An 18,527-nucleotide genomic window follows, 5' to 3' on the forward strand; every position below is an offset into this window, starting at 1 on the left:
TGTGTTCAGCTATCTCATAGATTATAGAAAAAATTTCCTCTAGACTTACCTAACACCATCTCACCCTACCTCATTCTCAATTCACTTTCCAAAATAAGTAATCATTCTGAAAGGCCAGTCTGATTATATAACTCAATGTTTTAAAATCCCTCAGTGGCTCCCGACTGTCACCAAGATAAAATATAAACATGTAACTTACAAAAACTCTCCTTTATTTAAGTTTTTTCCATTTTCATCTCATATAAGTCACTCCATTTGTTAAATATTGTATACTTATTGTGTTGCAAGTATTTTTCAGTTTTCATTCAGTTTCATTTTTAATTAAATTTTAATTAAATTAAATTTTATTAAAAGTTCAGTTTAAACTTTCATTCAGTTTAATATTTGTAAAACTGATATTTTAAAATGTAATATCCAAATTATTACATGTTTACATATGGTGATAACTATTTTAAAGGAAAATAACAAGGTTCTCTAAAGAGGTTAACAATAAGGGTCTAATTTAAACTGGATTTTCAGGAGATGTTTCTTCTTGGAAGAATCATTTAATTTGAGACACTCAGGGTGAATAGGAATTAGCCAAAGATTCCAGGGAAGACATTTCAAGCAGGGGAAATAGCCAGAGCAGAGAAGAGATTGGTGTCTTTAGGGAACAGAGATAAGGGTAATGGGGTTAGAGCCCAGTGAACAAGGGGAGAGTAAGAAGGGAGTAAATATGGGACCTACAGATACTACACTTTACAGTTACTAAACAAGGTACGGTAACACTCTCTCTCTCTCTCTCTCTGTCCCTCCCTTCCTTTCTCTCTCCCTCCTCTTGTCCTTTGCACTTTCTATTTCCTCTATTTTAAACTAGATATTCTGTTTCCATAGAAGTCATTTTTACCACTTTTTGATAACTGACTTCACTTCATTCTCTAGGACACAGAATAAATGTTATTTGGAAAGTGTATTAGTCACAACAGGCTGAATGCTATAACAAACAACTTCAAAATCTGTGTGTTTAACATAATAAAGTCTATTTTTCTCTAATAAAAATCCAATGTACATGGCCCAGGATAGACATTTCTTCTGAGGGCCTTTCTTCTTAGTGGTGACTCATGGACTTGACCGACTCCAGATTACATCTTCAGGACAGTAACCACTATAATATATATTTTAAGGGTCTTGAAAGTATCTGCAAGTAAAATAATACTATTTAAACTCAAAATCCTTTAACTCCAAACCTAACAATTCATGAAATCTCAATACATTTGAACGATAATTACAAATTTTCAAATTGTTGATAACTTAGATGGCTTAGGCAACAGTTTCCATTACTATAGGCTCATTAGGAAAATATATCTAATCACTATATAATTTTAAGATTTATTTTCTTGAGATATTGCTTGTAATGATTGGCTCACCATAGTTCACCTCAAACTTCTAAATAAAAACGTTGTTCTTCTTCCATAATCGCCCCATAGAAATATGAATTGCATTTCTGACTTATTGTAAGTATAATGGTCCATATTGCTTTCTATCTAAAAAAATATATGGAAGGTTCTAGTCTTAAAATGATAATTAAGACAAACATATGTACTACTTTGTTTTATAGAGTACTATCTAAGAAACAGCAAAGATGAAAATGGACTGCTTAAAATGACTTTCTGCCATGTATCTTTCGAACAGAACATTTACATAGGCAAAATATTTTTGATAGTAGTTGCATTTTTTAATTGAAATGAAAAAAATATCCTTTAAGTTTACCAGTCTCAAAAGCATTATGCTCACTGTTTTATAACATTTTCATTCTGTAGAATGCATTTTTTTTTTGGTAAACAAAGATTTTTTTCCTACTGAACTTCCAGTGATATCTGAAAAACATAATTACAGTTCTGTTATCACACATATTAAATTCTCATTTTTTTAAAATAATGCTCACAGTTCTAAAATTTTTTCTTGTTAACATATGTTTTCTTTGTAATGCATTAATGCAATTTGCTGGCAGCTTTTTCTTGGACTTTGAATTTGTGATTTTAAAAAGGCAAATATAGCAATTAACAGCCCAGTAGAAATCCCTCATCAAATTAAAATCAGCTGGCAAATTTAGACCATAGCTAATTAACTGTGCTGTTAAGAATTTTTTCTGAGAAATGAACTCAATTTAAACTAAAATTAATTAAATTAAAATATATTCTAAAACCTGATAGATCAAAACCATTAATTTCAGTCTAGCTGGTTCAGTCCAGCCAAGACTTGTCTTCTGACCTGATGTACCTCTCACCCCAAGCAGTTATGAAGTTAGCATTACAGAGGACAAGGATTATCCACTAAAATGTGTCAGATACCATTAACTTGGTCTAATAAAGTTATATGTAGTGTTGTTATAACTCAAGCATAAATAAAAGTGAAAAAAACAGAGTAGTTTTTTCTTTCTACAGTAGTGTCATTAAATGGGCATAGAGAAAAACGTTTCTACTTTCTCAAACTGAGAATTATTTTTGCTTCAAGTCTTCACTAGACTGGCCCCTACAGCAATTTTACTGTGTGTATTCAACAAAGAACATTTTGGCGTTGTGCTTTTTCCTTTATGTTACACACATCCTCTCCACACACTCACTTTTTTGTTGGTACTTTTCCCACTCTATACGTTTTAGTCTGGCCACTGTTTAAAAGAAGAGAGAAAAAGAACCCACAACAACCTATTTTATTCAATTATTTTAAAAATTGTTATTATATGAAAGATTTTAAAAGTTCAGAAGGAAGAAAATAGTGATAAAATGTCGAAGACCAAGTCTTTTTATGAGAAACTCAGAGGGAGCTAAAAGACAATGGTAGGCTAATTAGTTAGAAACTGAAACAACTATATACAAGCAATTTTCATATAAACAAAGAGCTTCAGGTGACATATAGTGGGGGAATAGTTATTTTACTTATACCTCATAGTAACCATTATTGGTCATATAAATATAAGCTGTTATTTTCCCAGGACAGTGCTGTTTATGCCTGTTATCTTAGTGAACTGAATAATTATTAACCGTGTCTTGGTTTGGACATAAAATTATATAACTTTTTAATTATAGAAGTCCTTTTGTGGGATACTGGTGTCCATATTTAGAGAACTCTGTTCAGTTGTAAGAAAGTCACATGCTGTGAGTTTCAAGAAAATAGGAGCAGTCATAAAATGCTCAGAAATATAGAATTAAGAATAGATTAAACTAGACTAGAGTAGACTAGAAGGAGTAACTCTTGAAGAGTAAAGGGAATTACACTTATTTACAGTTTTTTAAAAATCCTTTCATTGGACTAAGTGTAGGTTTGTGTAACACTTCTACAGATAAAACCGGCTAGCTTCGGTAAACTAGCATAGTGGTCTACAGAGCAAAGTTTTAAGAGAAACCTAGTTCTGCTGATGTTCAGTTTGACTTCACTTTTTCCGTTCTTCTTTTGTATCTGTTTCATAATGCATATAATAGTTCAATAGTATTCATTAAGTTTTAAATAAATGACTAAATATGTTGAAGGCGTGATCACAAAATCTATACCTCTGGGCTAGTCAAACAAACTGGTATTGCCAAAACACATCTAATAAATGCTGAATCTTTTTTACACGGGCCTCTCACTGTTGTGGTCTCCAGACACTCAGGCTCAGCGGCCATGGCTCACGGGCCTGGCCGCTCCGTGGCATGTGGGATCTTTCTGGACCGGGGCACGAACCTGTGTCCCCTGCATCGGCAGGCAGACTCTCAACCACTGCGCCACCAGGGAAGCCCCATGCTGAATCTTTATTAGGCACTTTATTAGGCAGTATTATGGACACTAAGAGAGCATAATCTTATCACAGTCTACAATTTAAAGGCCCCAGAACTCTATCTATAGCATTTTGACCATGTTATAGTATCATTACCAGTAGTATTATGTAAAAATAAGAACATGACATATGCACAATGTTTTATTTTATTTTTCCACTGTTTGTGTTTGTCATGGTACCTAATATTCTTAGTTAAAAGTCACCTGAATAAATTTGCCTATGTAACAAAATACAAATTTTATTGCCATGATCTAGCATGAGAAAGTTAAAGAGTAATCATTGTTCAGGATATTAACTTAAGTGCATAAAAAGTCATTAGCAGAATAACTAAAATTATGCAAAGTGTTTTAGTATGTAACATTACATCAGTGCATGCAACAATGCTGTTTAGGTTTGGCATACTAGATATTTTAAAATTAACAATGTGGAAACATTACAACTTTAATTTTAAAACATCTCAAATTCCTGGCCATCTTGAATTTAAAGTCAGATTATACAAGACATATAGTGCATTTACTAACACATCTTTCAGGATGATTTTGAAATAGATGTTCAGACTATAATGCTTATATATGTTGAATTTCTAGTTCTCTTGATGGAGAAATTACAAGTTTACAATTCTTGGTGCATGACAATTTTTCAGCATGTGAAGTTTCTATTTTTACTTTTAAAAGAATATAAAGTGTAACTCTTGAACACTTTAACTACAGATATAGTTTTTATTTTCAATTTATCAAACTAAATTTCTTTTAACATTGGAAGAATACTAGCACATAGAAGACAGACCATCAGTGCATAATAATTCATTCTCTATTGCCAATATCATACCAAATACTGAAAACAAAGCAAGTAAAATCACATGAAACCAAACTTAAGAACCCATAATTTAGTGCCTACCACTACAGGATAGGTTTATATAGTTGCAAAATTAAGCCTAAGTATAATTTTCATAGTCAATGTAGGAATTCTTTCTGTGAAAGTGGCAAAAGTTTGAGACAAGGGCCTCTGTATGAAAACTGATGTGATATAACTCAAATTCCTCATGACATCATGTTACTGATCCAGTGAGCATAAGAGTCCAAATCTCCATTTTAAAGGCTGAAGAAAAATATATTTGATTTTTTTCTTTAAAGGCAAATTGAATAAAAATACTATGAATAATTTATACCCATTTTAAACCTGTTTTGCCTTTCTTTCAATAGTCTAAACGAATAAAAAGATCATAAGCACTTTGCCCAAGAAAATATAAATCCATACAAAATTATTTGAATGATTTCAATCAAATATATTGTTTATTTTAATCACAATGCTATCATTATGATTAAAGTAGAAAAATATTAACACAATTAATATTATATGGTGCTACCATAAATAAGTTCTTTTATAAATAAAGATATTTCCAGCCGGAGGGGAAAAAATGATTTTTTTATTTTCCTGAACTTATTTGTGCTTTGCTAAGACAAAAGTCTGTCAATATAAAATGATTTAATCACATACTAAGAGCAAAATTGGATAATGAGTCTGAAGTCTATGAAGTAAACACTGAGAGAAATATATAGAGACAAATTGATAAACACTAATTTCCTGAATTCTAAGACACATTGTTAATTAAAAATTTGTTCAGGAAAAACAAATAAGTAAAAAAGTGCTATAATTGTATATATATATATATATATATATATATATATATATATATATATATAAATGATAGTAAGGTTCAAAAATATTAATATGTTGAAAAATATTCATCTTTGAATTGTGGAAATACTGTATATCTTTATATGTTTACCTGGGCCTCTGCTTTTTAGAAGCTCTTTGTATATAATGCTGTAGATTTGCATAGGTAAGTAGACTACCCTTCTTTTCTGGTGTGGACAGTGTATTTTATGATTTATTATTATTATACTCAAGTATAACCAAGAGATATGAGCTCTAATTCCATCTGAGTGAATGACCTCACTTGGTAGATCTCTTGCCTCTTCTGAGTTACAGTGTGTAGTCTGCACTGAAGGAGCTATAAAATTCTAGCCTTACCTTCAGATCAGGGAAAGAGTGGTGGTGACAGAATTTAAGGCTAGATTTGCTCCTTTGGGAAATAAATCAATGTAATTTTTTGAGGGAGTCATGGCAGGCAAAGCACTCTGTCAGGTAATAAAGGAGCTCCTGGTCGAGGTAAGCAGTGAGCAATGAGAGCTGAAGGCTAGGCTGTCAGAGCAAGGAAATTAAGCACAGAGAAGGAGTTCACAGTAGAAGAGGGCAGAAGGGAAGGCATGTACACTCTAAGCCAAGCAAACTTTCACCTGGCATAAGGGATGGGTGAATAATAGCAGGATCTAAGCCACAATTTGTTTACTGCTACTGGAAAGAGAATAGGAAGTGTAATAGTATAGCCAGAACCCTTGTAGGGGCCAAAAGCAACCTCTAACTCTAAAATACATTCTCAAAAAAAATAAAAATAAAAATAAAATAAAATAAAATGCATTCTCTTTACAATGGCAAATAAAATTGTCAGAAATCCAATCATTTAATTTTCTAATGTAACTCCTAGGATATAAAAAAATTAAATATGTAATTTGTGATTTGATTTCAAGTGAACAAAGCAAAAACTAGATATGTTGCCTTTTGGGGAGAGAGTATAACAGTGTTTGGGTGAAAGATTTGAATTTACCCTGCCCTAAACCTACAGTATAATATTGCTGTGCAGAGTAAACAAGATTATATAATTAAATCATTTAACACAGTGATCAACACATACTAAATACTTTTTAAATATTTTAAATATTGACCTCCAAAATAATAATTTAAACTCAAAATATGACTTTATTTCAAAAATAAAGTTCAAGAAGCTGGACTAGCTACAGTGGGAATCAAAGATGACCACGTCTCTGCCACCCAGGAGTTGACAACTTTTTGGTTGAGATTTTGCAACTGAAGTTTTGCTGTGGAATCAATCTATTATGTAGTCTCTATGGAATCAAGAGCTAGGAGAGAGTTCCAGCATTCCAAAAAATCAAAAGGGAAACTTATGTAAATTCTGATCTTATTTAGGAGCGTTAACTATCAAGCAACTTGTTTGCAGCTAGTAATAACTTTCTTCTCTAAACTGTTATTTTATTTTCTAATCAAAATGAAATAATTGGTGAATCCCACTACCAGCAATGATAGGATAGCTTCTTTTGTACCAACCATCTAGTAAAAACAACTAGAAAACTTAGATTTAAAAAAAATAAAGGTATGTGTGAAGTTATTTGAGAACTACATAGACAGCAAAGACTTGAGGAACTAAGATTCAAGACAGAAGAATATCACAGAAAGGTGAGCTCAACATTTGGTACCAAAGAATTCAAAGAAGCAGAAGAATAAAACTTATGATGAGGAGAAAAATCAGTACATTGAAACTGAATCTGAACTGACACAGATATTAGCCTTTGCAGACAAGGATGTTAAAAGTTACTACCATGTCCCCCATGATCCAAAAATTAAGTAGAGGCATGTAGATTGTTAAAAAATTTAAAAATTAAATCAAGCCTCTAGAAATGAAAACTGGAGTGTCTCAGAGGAAAAATACACTAAATACATGTATTAAATCACTATTTTAATAAATACCCTAAAAACCTGTATTAAATCATTTACTTCAGCTTCTACTTTAAGAAACTAAAAAAAGAATAGCAAATGTAACTGTGGTAATCAGAAGTGGGGTGATAATAAAATCACAAAATATATCACTGAAATAAAAAGCCTAATAAGAGAGAAAAATCATTAAAACCAAAATATAGCCTTTTGAGATTAGTAACATTGACAAACCTCTGGCTAGACTAATAAAAACAAAAAGAGAGAAGACATAAGTTACCAATATTGTGAATGAAAACAGTGGCATCTATACAGATTATGTGGTTATTAAAAGAAAAATAAGTAACTATCATTTAAAAACTTTATGTCAAAAAATGAAAAACATAGATGAAAGGGAATATTTGCTGACAGATACTTGTGTAGTCTTATGTCTATTAAATTCAATTATTTGTTAAAACATTTGTCAAACAATCAGTCCAACAAAAGCAACTTCAGGTCCAGGCCATTTTCCTAATGAAACACACCTAAAAATCAAGGATGAAATAATCCCAATTCTATAAAAACTCTTCCAGAAAAATTGAAGAGAAGGAAATGCTTCCTAATTTATTCTATGAGGCCAGAATCACCCTTATACCAAAGCCAAAGACATCACAAATAAAGAAAACTACAGACAGCTATCCTCCATGAAGAATGACGCAAAAATTCTTAAGTTTTTGCAAAGTAAATGTTTAAAATTATTGTATCAATACTTCAACACAAAGGGGGGTTTATTATAGGAATACAAGTTTTTTTAACATTCAAAAATAAATTTATATAACTCACTGTATTAACCAGCTTAAGAGTAAAAAGTTAATGAACATCTCAATAGATATAGAAAAACCACTTGACAAAAGGTAACATCCATTTCTTTTAGAAACAGTGAAGTAGGAATTGAAATAAGCTTCCTCAAGCTAGTTTAAAATCATTTAAAAACATACAGCTAACTTCATGTTTAATAGTAAAAGATAGAATGCTTTTCAAGATTAGGAAGAAGGCTAAGATATCTATTCCCACAATTTCTCTTCAACATTGCACTAGAGGTCTTTGAGAGTACAGTAAGCAGGGAAAAAATTATATTCACAGTTGTGAAAATTAACAAAGAGAAACCTCACTAAAATGGAGATGGACACCAGAATTGGGAGCTCTCATGAAGTACAATCCAGTGTCTAATTATAGGAATAATTGTCAATTATAGACCCTAACAGAAGAACCATCAATAGGAAAGAATCATCAGTTATAGGCCCCAACAGGAGAAGATGTACATTGCATCTCCTACAAGGAATCTGATACCCCAGTAACTCAGTCAATGAGAAACTGTCATCACCCTGAACACTCACTTTTCTCTGATGGAATTTTGTTCCAAACAACCCCTCCCAACTTCTTCTTTTTCTCTATAAATTAATGTTTTTCTCCATTCTTTGTTGGACTTGCCTATGACTTTTGCTATAGCTTGCCTGTTCTGAATTGCCATTCCTCTGTTATTCCTGAATAATTCATTTTTGCTGGTAAAATAACTGACTGTTTTATTTTTTAAGGTCAACAAAGTTTGAAAGAGAAGAAACAAAACTCTCTGTTTAAAGACAATATGGTCATCTATGTAGATGAAATGTACAAAAAAAAAAAACCCTTCCAGAATGTATAAGAAAATTTATCAAGTATATAAGACCAATATTTATAAAAGCAAGTGTACTTTTATATATTAGCAACAATCAAAATTGAGATTTAAAAAAATACTAATTACAGTGTTACAAAAATATTAAATAGATACTTAGAAATAAATCTAATGAAGATTAACACAATTCAAGAAAAAATTATAAAGAATTTCTTGGTTGATATTAACAAGTTGTTTCTAAAATATATAGGGGGACTCCAAAGATGTTAAGATAGTTAAAACAATTTTGAAAAAGAAGAATGAAGTTAGAGAGCTAGAAATATCCTATGTCAAGAATTATTATAGGGCTTCCTTGGTGGCGCAGTGGTTGAGAGTCTGCCTGCCGATGCAGGGGACACGGGTTCATGCCCCGGTCCGGGAAGGTCCCACATGCCACACAGCAGCTAGGCTCATGAGCCATGGCCGCTGAGCCTGTGCGTCCGGAGCCTGTGCTCCACAACGGGAGAGACCACAACAGTGAGAGTCCCGTGTACCGCAAAAAATGAATTATTATAAAGCCTCAGTAGTCAAGACTTTGTGATATTGGCATAAAGACATTTTAATAGACGGATGAAAACACACACACATTATCAAATGTTTGACAAGGCTACAAAGGCAATTCAGTGAAGAAAGGACCATCTTTTTCAAAACAAGTTGCTAGAGCAAGTGGTTCTTCATTAGGAAACAAAAATAAACTATGTCAAAAATTGATTAAAAGAGGGCTTCCCTGGTGGCGCAGTGGTTGAGAGTCCGCCTGCCGATGCAGGGGACACGGGTTCGTGCCCCGGTCCGGGAAGATCCCGCATGCCGCGGAGCGGCTAGGCCCGTGAGCCATGGCCACTGAGCCTGCGCGTCCAGAGCCTGTGCTTCGCAACGGGAGAGGCCACAACAGTGAGAGGCCCGCATACCGCAAAAAAAAAAAAAAAAAAAAAAAAAAATTGATTAAAAGATAAAGTTGACTGAAAAGTAAAACCTAAAACTATAAAATTTCTAAATGAAAACATAGGAGAAACATTGTTATGTCCATAGTTTTGGCAAAGATTTTTTAGATATAACACCAAAAGTATAATGCAACAAAGAAAATAATAATAATACACTGGACTTCATTAAAGTTATGGATTTCTTCTTTTCAAAAGACTATAGTATATATTTGTTTTGTATGGCTTTGAAGAGAAGAAAAAATAAAAGGTAACAAGGACTAAAATTATGTCCCTTTTAGCAGACAACAAAAGCACACCAGAAGAACATGACTTAGAACAAAAGCTAAAAGGCATAAGAGAGTGCTATATGAAACAAATAATAGCATAACTCAGAATTAGAAAAACTCAGAAATAAGATACCAGAACTTAGAAAATAATTATATATTAAAGGGAAAAAATAGTATCTGCAATGAAGACTAAACTAAAAAGAAACCAAGAACAAATAAACACAACTGATAACACTTTAAAATCAATTAACAATGAAAAAGAAGAAAAAATTAAAATTTATAAGAAATGGAGAAAAAGATAAAGTATTTGAGGGAAATTGACAAATACTGAATATGGACAAAGAAGATCCAAAGACAGATAATAGGATTTTCTAAAAAGGAAAATCAGGGCTTCCCTGGTGGCGCAGTGGTTGAGAGTCTGCCTGCCGATGCAGGGGACGTGGGTTCGTGCCCCGATCCGAGAAGACCCCATATGCCGCGGAGCGGCTAGGCCCGTTAGCCATGGCCGCTGAGCCTGCGCGTCCAGAGCCTGTGCCCTGCAACGGGAGAGCCTACAGCAATGAGAGGCCCACGTACCGCAAAAAAAAAAAAAAAAAAAAAGGAAAATAAAAGTGAGGGAAGAGAGCAAATAAAATTGTATTTCATGAAAAGTGTTCTGACAGAAATTAACACATATTGATTTAATACATTATATAACTAAGAAAAAGTGATCCGCAAAGACCAACACCCAAAATTCTAGCAAAATTACTATAATTTAGAGAAAAAGAAAATATCCTTTTGACATTTATGAAAAACAGCATATGTTTTATAAGACAAAAAAAATAGGTTAACATCAATACTTTTGTCAACTTCTTAAGTCAGAAGAAAATGGAAGAACATATTTAAGGCACACAAGGAATTAAAATGTGAACTAAAGACTTTCTAAGTAAACAGATTTTCAAATACGAAAAGAATAGGCTTATCAACAAACAAGAATGTAAGATATATTCTTGATATGTCTTTCCTGAAGATTCATCTACTAGAGAGTAAACTTCAAGCATTCAAAATTGTTAAAGAGACATGAAATTGAATACAAATTGTGAGTGTTAAATATATAATTAATTGTATAATTAAGATTAAATCAAGGTTAAAGATGAGAAGATTTTATATAATAGTTATATGCTCTGACAACATAGATATAGTGCACCTATAAAAAATAGGAGAAAGTGTACAGCACATGAAAATAATAAATTCAGTAATTTTATTGTTAGTCTTAGACTGTTGCCTGTGTAAAACAAATAACTAATAATAGAATACTCTGATGCTATTATTCTCTCTACCTATAAAGCCAAGATTCACAGTGTGGAAGGAAAAGATATTGATAATAGAGGATGTTATGTAATCTTTTTAGTCTTGAATTGGAGGTATCTGTATGAATCCATGATGATTATATACACACGCACATATTTATGTATATATATATAATATAAATATCTTTTTATACCTAAATATAATTATATCTAATATTATTTATATCTACATATAATTTATTTCTGTTATTTATATACGTATATTCACTCCATCTAGAAACAGTATGCAACTGAGTAGCAATGATCATTCTCTGTACCTAGGGTGTTCTCTTAAAATATCATTGTTCACATACACACACATGCAAAAACAGAGTTCCTTGGGGAAATGTCTGATTGTAGGATATGTCAAAATGACAGTATAACATCTGGTTACACCAAAGAGCAAGAAAGAAATTACTACCAGAATCATTTCACAATGAATCCAGCTATGAAGAGAGAGAAACCAATGAGCTTCAAAAAAGGTAATAATTGCATAGGTTGAAAGCCATCAAATAACTTAAATCCACAAATTCATAATATTATGATACAAACACTGGTGGATAAACTCACCTGAAGGGTTATTTAACCCTATGTCTTTTTTTCTGAGCTGGGAAGGATCAAAGACTAGGATTACCAATAACAGCACATGTGGTATCTTCAAGTTCTTGACCTCCACACAGCATTGTGGTCACAGACTAGTCAGATTTCTTACATGACAAACATCATACTGTATAAATTGGTATAGTTTGAAAATCAATTGTCTAGCTGGTAAATCCTCTTAGATAGATCATTAGTTCATTAGGTACATTTTCTATGTGTCATACTGCTACAGGTAACAGTTGCTACATCGTCCACAGTCAAATAACAAAAGTCTTTTTTTATCTGCTGTTCTTCTAGTCATCTTGATGTTGTTTTTGTTTTTTCAGTTTCAGCTCATTGCCCAATCTCAAAGCCAATACCAAATGTTTCAGGATTTTGTTATGGCAGCCCTTCATTTCCAGGTATTAAATAACTGTTTTTCTCTCAGTTTAGAGACATAAAATAATAACTATTTTATTATACAACTTTGGTGGGACAGAATCTTAGGAAAGGCATGGAAGGTGGAGGCTTTGCTCTGTTTCATGATGATCGGAGTTTCAGTTTTGAAAGACTTGAAGACTATAGGTGACTTGACATCTTGGGATTGGAATCATGTGAAGGTTCATTTACTCATATGTCTGGTGCCTTGGTGGGGAAGACAGATTAGAATTGCTGACCAGAGCACCTGAAATGGCCTCTCTATGTGGTCTCACTTCTGACAGCATAGTGACTTCAAGGTAGTTAGACTTCCTAGTGGGTGGTGGCTTAGTGCTCTAAAACTAAGTGTTCCAGTGAGCAGGGCAAAAGTGCATGCACTTTCTGTCTTAACTTTGTAAGTCATACAGTATCATTTCCACAACATACTTTTGGTTATAAGGAAATCGCAAGTCCACCATGTTCAAGGGAAAAAGACATAAACCCCACTTCTTATTGATAAAAATCTGATGGTCACATTGTAAATGAACATGTAGGATGAGGGTTATTGTGTGGCCAATCTTTGGAAAATACAACCTGTCACAGAAGCACACAGACATCATTTGTGTCCTGAGGAGAGAGGCACCATCACATAATAGTGCATGCACTGTATTTACCAAAACTGATCAAAATCTGTCTTATTAAACATATCTCTTCACATTTCAATAGGCTGAAAATGTACAGACTATCTGACCATAACAAAATCAAATTAGAAATCAATAATAGAAAAACAAAAATTTTCCAAATATTTGTAAATTTAAAACATGCGACTAACTTATCAAGATTAGACATTACTTGAAATGAACAGTAGTGAAGATATGTCGTACCAAAGATATCAAAGACAATTCTTAGAAAGAAATATGTAATGTATACTAGAAAATCCTGTAGATTTTTCTAGATATTGGCAAACAAATTCCAAAATGTACATGGAAATGCAAAGGACCTAGAATCTAGAATAGGAAAATTCAAAACTGGAAGACTTACTAGCCATAAAACTTATTTTCAAACTACAGCAATTTATACAGTATGCTGTTTGTACAAAGATAAATATTTTAATGGCAGGGAATACAGTTTCCAGAAACAGACCCACACATACATGGTAACCTGATTTATGACAAAGCCACCTCCACAATTCAGTGGGGGAAATGATTTTCTTTTCAATAAATGATGGTGGGTCAATTGAATATTCATATAGAAATAAAATGGACCCTGACCCTACACAAACCATACACAAAAATTAATTTCAGATGGATTGTAGAAATAAATGTAAAATCTAAAATAGTAAAGATTAAAGAAGAAAACAGAGGAGAACATTTTCATGAACTTAGAGTTAATATTAAATGGTTATAATATAACATCACTAACAATAAAACAAATAATTGTAAAAATGTAATTCATGAACATTTAGAACTTATTTTCATCAAATACACAATAAGAGGGGAAGGTCAAGCCACAGAGTTAGTAGAGATATTTGCAATGCATCATTCAACAAATGATTCATTCCAGACTATGTAATAGGTCTTACAAATCAAAACCAAAAAGACAAAGAAGAGAACAAAATGATGGGTAAGAGTCATGAAAATACACTTTATGAAAGATATCCAAATGGTAATAATCACATGAAAAGGTACTTTATAATATTAGTTATCAGTGAAATAGAAGCACAACCATAATGTGATATCCCAAGGATCCTATGAGAATCGCAACCAGACTTTCAAGTATTGTGGAGGACGTGGAGCAACTGAAACTCTCAGCAATTTCGGGTAAGAATGTATATTGGTAATCCACATTGATAAAGAATGTGGAGAGTATCTACTATAGCTAAAAATGTATTACCCTGTGATCTAGCAATTTCAGTCCTAGGAAAAACCTGAACATAAATGAGCACATGTGTTCATTCCATGAAAGTTGTATTCTTAATAATAAGAAACTGGAACTAATTCAAATACACGTCAGGTGTACAATGGATAAATAAGTCATGGATAATTCATACAGTAGATACTCAAGAGCAATGGGTGGGGAGGAAGAACTGAAGCTACATGCAGGATATAGATGAATCTTATAAACCTAGTATTTAGGAAAAGAGGTTAGACATGAAAGAGTGCACTGATGTACATGAAGTTACAAAGCATGAATATAGAGTAATACAACTCAGAACTGTGTTTCTGGAACGGGAGGGAATAATGGCTTTCTGGGATATTGGAACCCTTCTGTAACTTGATTTTGGTGGTGGTTACAGAGGTGTATACATATGTGAAAATCAATGAGCTGTACCCTTAGTATTCGCTCACTTTATTCCATATAATAGGTATATATCTTAGAAAAAATTTGTATGTGTTCATTAGGAAAAATATACTAGAATGTTCAAAGCAGCCTTAAATGTTTATCAAGAAAATAACTAAATTGTCACTTACTTTTTACATGAGCCATAAATATACAAATAAAGAAATGAGAGTTATGCATAACTAAAATTAGAAATTGTGGACTTCAAAGTTGCAGGTTTGAGGGTTGCAGAAGGATACTTACTTGTCCTATGATACACTTGTGGTACCACTTACTTTATACAAATTAGAACCATGCAATAGAGAATTACATATTCATGTAGTAAAATTGTAAAGCAATAAATAGTGAGTAACAAGATCAGACCAATAGTTTGGAAGGCTATTTTGTAGCAATTTAGATTATGGATTGGATATGAGATATTACTAAAAGAGAATGGGGGAAGAGGCATTGATTAAGTGGGTAAAAAGTTGATGAGAAGAAGATTAATAAGAATATATTCAATGGGAATGGAAAAAGAGGAGAGACTCATAAAATATTTCAGCAGGAGATCAATAGAATCTGTTAATCCATTTGAAATTGGAGGCAAGAAAAGAAGTAATGGATATTTATGAAATATATACGCTTTATATGCCCAGCCTCTATGCCAGGTGTTTTACATATGCTATGCCATTTAATCCTGATAATAGCCTTGTGTGATACACATATTTTTATTTTACAAATAAAAAAAAAATGATTCTCTTGCAGGTTATTTAATTTGTCCAAGGTCAAATGACAAGGAAATGGTGATGCCTTATTCAAAGCCAGGTGTGTTTGATTCAAAGATCATGCTCTTTTCACTTCAATATGAATCCTAATACATCTCATAGCATTTGAACATTGCTGCCTTGGCAAATGCTGATGCCATTAATTGAAATAGGGAATTCAGAATATTAGCTTGTTCTATAATATATAGAAGGGGAAGCTGATTGTTAGACATGTTTTAATTCTGCAAGCTGAATGTCCTCTAAGTTAAAAGTAAAGGTCTAGAACTGTGCTATCCAATAGAGTGGTCTCTGGTCACATATGGATATTTAAATTTACATTAATTAAAACCAAGTAAAATTAAAAATTTCAGCTCCTCCTTCACAATAGTCACATTGCAAGCACTTTGAAAGTCACGTGTAGATAATGGCTGCCATACTGGACACCAGAGTTGTTCAACATTTTCATGGAAAAGTGTATTGGATCATGCTGTGATCTAAAGTGATCATAGAGCTTGTATCCAGCAGTCATCTCTATGTTAGACTAGAATATATAACTATGAACACAATTATTATAATAATATCTCCCATTTATTAAAGTTCTTGGCATGTGTCAATAATTTTGGACCGATTATCTTATTTATCCTTACTGAAACTTTCTGAAGTCAACACACATATCATTACATGTGAAGAATGTGAAAGAGACAAAAGGTTACACAAACTTTCAAGAAAAAAATTTAGAAAGAAGAGCCTATATGATAAATTTAAATAAATAGCTAAAAGAGAATATCATAAATGAAGCTGAAGGAAAAGTTCTTTTTCAAAAAGGGGTGGTCCTCAAAGTCAAACGTTGTAAAGATATTAAGTATTCAAGCTGGTTCTAGATAAAGAAGGAGCTGTTGGATTTAGCATTGAGGGATCTCTAATGATCTTAGAGAGGGTCTTTCAGTAGAAGCTTGAGCAAGCTAGTGGGAGTAGATTACATCTTCCAGAAGTTTTCCTATGAGTACAAAAGAGGTAGTGGCTAAAGTAAAGGGGACATTGGAAGACAGGTTGCTTGTTTGTTTGTTTGTTTGTTTTTTTAGTGCACAGACATCATTGAAAATAGTTGTAGTTGGAAGGTTAAAAACTTAGTGGAAGATGAATTAACTATTCAACAAGGAATTGATAATTAATGGTACGAGGTCTTGGGGGAAGTAAAAGCTGCAACAAGGGACCAGCTGGGTTTAGAACAGAATAGATCCATCTTCCCATAAGAAAGAAAGGGAAATGATAGATGAAAGTATGGGTACTTTGAGAAGAAGGGCTTGCTTTTTTATGAGTGTATTTTCACAAAAACTGTCTTTATTGGAGTCTAGGAATTGTCTCTACCTTATATAATCTTCTCTGAGAAATCTTCCCTGTTGTCTCCCCAAACGAGGTTCACACTCCTCCTGGTTATTTCTAGAGCACTCAAATGCCTCCAGTTGTACGGAGAGCACCCCAGTGACTCTCACTATGCCCAGCAATAAGTCTTATTTTAATGAAGAGATGAATGAGCCCTCGTGGGGATGGAATGAACTTTATTATTGTTGTCACCACCATGAGGGTAAAGCAGAGTTAGAGATTAATAATTAATAACTTAGATCTATTTAACCTTCCTAGATGTTACTGTTCAAAGTTGAAGTGAAAGTGAGGAAATATGGATTATGTATTGGAAATTTTCAAAGGATGAAATTCACTTCTATCTCACTTGGTCTTTCAGGATGTACATTTGTATGATTTTGTGCTTTGGCATACACATGCACTCGTATGCATGCACACACACTGTGTCATTACCAAATGCGATTTGGTGTTTGAATTCATAACACTGAGTCAATTTTCTAGTGGATAAACAATAACAAGGGATAGTGGGTATATGCAATTAACATATGAAAACCTTACCTTAATGATGTAGAGCTCCATAATATCTCAGAGATAAAATGTTTAGAAATTACCTAGTTATATAATTTTATTCCATAAGTGAGGCATAAGATTTAGAGAAGTACATAACCTGTTGAAAAATCATAGAGATAGTGGTTAATTTTTAAGCGTGGGTCACTGTGTGACATATTTAAGCAGAGTTCCATCCTAACATAAGGGCAAGTAGTGAGTGATAGCTGTGTTCTAGAAAAAGAATTTTCTGAACTATTTATTCTGTGATGGTTGATAATATATATCATATTTTATTCTTCTAATGTGGTCAAAAATCTGCACTAACAAAAGAAGGAATAATCTTTTTTTCCTCAGAATATTTCCTGATTTAATTGAAATTCATTTTTTCCATTCAAAAGCATGAGATATTTAGTATAATACTCAAGCTTTCTCCCAAATAATCTTTGTATACTAATCATTGCACCTATATTTTTAAATTAAGAAAAAGTCATTAGTTTTTACCTTGAAGTACTTTAAAAGCATTTCTGGTATACTTTACACTTATATAGGAATTATAAACAAAAGAAAACAATGTAAAATACTTCTCTAATTTAATATCCATCTGTGTTAGAGAAAGGTATTGCCATAACTTTGTGTTTCCATCGTATTCAGACACTCTTCAATCACAGCAAAGAATGTATGACTTTCTAAATTATGTCCAGAATGTAGCTTACAGGTATTTTAGAAAATTTTCAGTAATTTTAAAGATTTATAGAAAAGACACTATGAAGAAATTATTCTGTTGATACTTAGAGATTGTTTTTAATTCTACATTAAAATAAATTAAAATTTTTTAATAAAAATGTTATTAAAATTTTTAATAAATAAAAGTGTGTAAATGATAATTTCTCCATAAAGTTTTTGGTACTTCCTTCCTAAGTATCGACAGTGATAAACCAATGTTGTTGCA

At 32.5% G+C, this 18,527-nt stretch overlaps 1 long non-coding RNA gene across 4 annotated transcripts in view; it reads right to left on the minus strand.

Moving 5' to 3' along the window:
* Positions 1-402: 402 nt before the first annotated feature.
* LOC307176271 overlaps positions 403-18,527 on the minus strand; it is a 45,230-nt gene continuing 27,105 nt past the window's right edge. For 3 of the 4 annotated variants that reach the window (XR_013824685.1, XR_013824686.1, XR_013824687.1), the window contains one exon: positions 11,368-17,696. This is a non-coding gene — a long non-coding RNA (uncharacterized lncRNA). Of the gene's footprint in view, positions 1,178-11,367; positions 17,697-18,527 lie in introns of those variants that run through there. The other variant, XR_013824684.1, reaches the window with a different exon arrangement.

The sequence above is a fragment of the Stenella coeruleoalba genome (genome assembly GCF_951394435.1).
Source record: "Stenella coeruleoalba genome assembly, chromosome: 17".
Taxonomy (NCBI): Eukaryota; Metazoa; Chordata; class Mammalia; order Artiodactyla; family Delphinidae; genus Stenella; species Stenella coeruleoalba.